Source organism: Cicer arietinum, chromosome 5 (assembly GCF_000331145.2).
Source record: "Cicer arietinum cultivar CDC Frontier isolate Library 1 chromosome 5, Cicar.CDCFrontier_v2.0, whole genome shotgun sequence".
NCBI lineage: Eukaryota > Viridiplantae > Streptophyta > Magnoliopsida > Fabales > Fabaceae > Cicer > Cicer arietinum.
This window is the reverse complement of record NC_021164.2, coordinates 34,526,416-34,529,326: the sequence shown is the minus strand read 5'-3', so window position 1 is coordinate 34,529,326 and position 2,911 is coordinate 34,526,416. Positions and strand designations below refer to the sequence as shown.

The 2,911-nt window shown below is 32.4% G+C and overlaps 1 pseudogene; it reads right to left on the bottom strand.

Annotated features, from left to right (window-relative positions):
* Positions 1–825: 825 nt before the first annotated feature.
* LOC101499124 (bidirectional sugar transporter SWEET2-like) lies at positions 826–1,997 on the bottom strand (annotated as a pseudogene).
* Positions 1,998–2,911: the final 914 nt, after the last annotated feature.

Sequence of the window (2,911 nt, the reverse complement as noted above, 5' to 3'; positions counted from 1 at the left end):
TTATGAAAAGGGAAAGTAGGTCTAATGTAATCAAAGGTCCTTTAGGAAACACTGGTGTTGTTTAGGACCAACGGGGCACTTGGTAAACAATAGTTCAAACTTGAATTGAATGACTACATGACAATTTAATATAGGAGAAGACAATTAGAAGGAAAGGAACTCTTCTAAGGCTGAAATATTTGAAGAACAAAAATCAAAGCTGAAATTATTGATAGGAGTCGTATGCTTTCTTGATATCCAATATCTCAACAATCAATGAAATTCATTGTAAAATGGAACTAAAACCTAAAAGCAACAATCACTAACAAATTAAAAATATGTAGGTCACGAGATCAAAAACTTACCAAGTGAAAATGAACAACAGCACTCAAATGAGATCCAAAATCAGTGAATCTAACTCTGAAAAATTCCTAAAATTTAAAACGTTGCAAGAAAAAAATTCGCGAATGAAATCGAATCAAGATCGAGAAAGAGATGAGAGTCTGTAACTTAGACTACAATAAAAAAAAAGACTACCAACCTTTAGAACAAATTACCTTTTTTTTTATCAATTTTCACAACTTTACCTACCACACAAGTTCAACTAGCAATTCAAGTAAAGGCAAAAAACACAACAATAGGCTCCTATTACAAACCTAAGAGACCTTAGAGTAAAGCCTTATCACTTTCATTCTTCTCAATGCCATGGAACTCTAGCTCTAGTTATGTTGTGTCTACTAGTGTTGTATTAATCATCAATGCTTCTCATTAGTAATCCAAATTAGTGTTGTATTAATCATAAAATTTGTGTTCACCTTTGCTTTTGTCAGATCTCAGCAATGCAGATTATCCACATGACATTATCAAGGTATCTCTAGATTCATTACTAAATGAAATCTTGTAATAGAAGTACAATGTCAATTGTATGATTGCCAAAACAGTACCTATCTCATTTGGCACCTAAAATATCAAACACAAATGTAGGTATACAAATATAAGCCAACAGAATAAACATCTAAGTTCCGAAACTAAAATGAATATTTCAGAAAGAAACAGAAAAAAATGAGCTAAAAAAAGACTCTTACATAAATGATAGCATCATCACTGAGCAACCCACAAAGAAGGAACGAGACGCTTATTAGGAATGTGGAAAGCGAAAGACAAAATGGCATAAACTCGAGACTCTTCGTGCGAATGACCAATTTCTGTTAAATTATATAGATAAATAATTTCACCAAACTTGAAAACTAGTAAAACTCAGTATTACATTTGATATATCTAGGAAGTGTAAAACTTACGATTATAAACAATGGAGAGGCAAACATTGAAATCAGAGAAGCGCAACTCAAGAATCCAACAAACATTCGGCTCATGGAACTATAGGTTATTTTCAAACTCCCAACTAGTATGATCCCAAATATTCCCAAAACTGCCAGCAATAATCCAAACATTCTCACCTATCAAATGACATTATACAATAGCACATATCAGTAACAATTAACAAACCTATGTTTTATGTAAAATTTGTTATAAATTTCCATAGTATCAATAAATTAACCAATCTTTCTTGCTTTCTCAGCATACACTAAGAACAGAACAATGTACACAAACTGAAAAGCTACTCCAATTGAATTAACAATTGTAACCAACACATTATTAGGTGATATAAAAGGTGTTCCAAACCACAAGCAGTTCAATAGAGAATAAATATATGGCAATCTTGAGAACATTTTATGTTGACCCATTTATGATAATTTTCCTAAATGTGGGTCTATTGTTCACAACAGAATAAAGAGTTAATATTCAAAGGATAAACATCAAATTCTTATATGCTCAATTTTTTTATTTAAAAAAAATTAATTTATGAAACTTACATTGGGGAAAGAAAAAGTATCAGCAATACCAGCTGCATCCATGTGATAAAAATATCCATGACACATAGAGAAAGAAAAAGTACCAGCAATACCAGTTGCATCCTTGCCAACTTCACAAATGGAATAACCATTAAACAGAGACATGATAGGTTGCAAATTGTTTCATGATCATAACTTTAAACACTTGAAACATCAACTCACCATTATCAGTGTATACAAAACTAACCCATACACTAACATATTCTAAACATGGGCAAAATGAGAGGTTGTAAAACTAATATGCTTGGTTAAAATTTGGGATTGTATATAAGTTTGTATCTCTAATCTTAGCTAACATATTCTATCCATAGTGATAAGTGTGTTTAGAAGAGAACACAAATTGATAAATGAATGCAAATGAAAATACCAAAACGCAAAAAAAAAGAACATAAATGGAAGAGAATATAAATATCATAAAACAGAAAATAAGTTGAAATAGATACAATACACAGAAAACTGAAAGTACCTCGTCATTCGGTAACACTACATGCGACCGTTCTCCTCCTGTTTCACAGAAATGGCATTCAAAGCAAAAAATCAGCACCCTTAGAACAGTGTAATCAAAACCCTAACAACGGAAAGGAAATCGTACCATAGGTTGCAACAAACGGAGATCGAATGGAAAGCTAGTAAGAGATAAAAGTGAAATTTTGAGAGCAAGGATATTTAGGGGAGATTGAGGTTTTAGGGACTTGAGAGATTTGAGGGAAGCAAATCAGAACGCCGAGACTTTGGAAATCACGGTTTTGAAGAAAATTTCTTGTAAGTTAGGTGTCGCAAACCCTTTGTAATGAAGAAAATCATATTGTAAACAAGAACACAAATAAAATGCTTAACTAATGAGATTCACTATCAACCAACACCAAGCATTCGATCGCATAAAAGATAAATGTCATGAAGCTTACTGCAGAGAAGAGAAATTGCTTCAATTCTAGATATGGAGAGATCAAACTTTCGCATAGGGAGATCGAGGGGTTTGGGAAATTTGTAGGAAACAAATTTGGGAGAAAGGGGTTTTT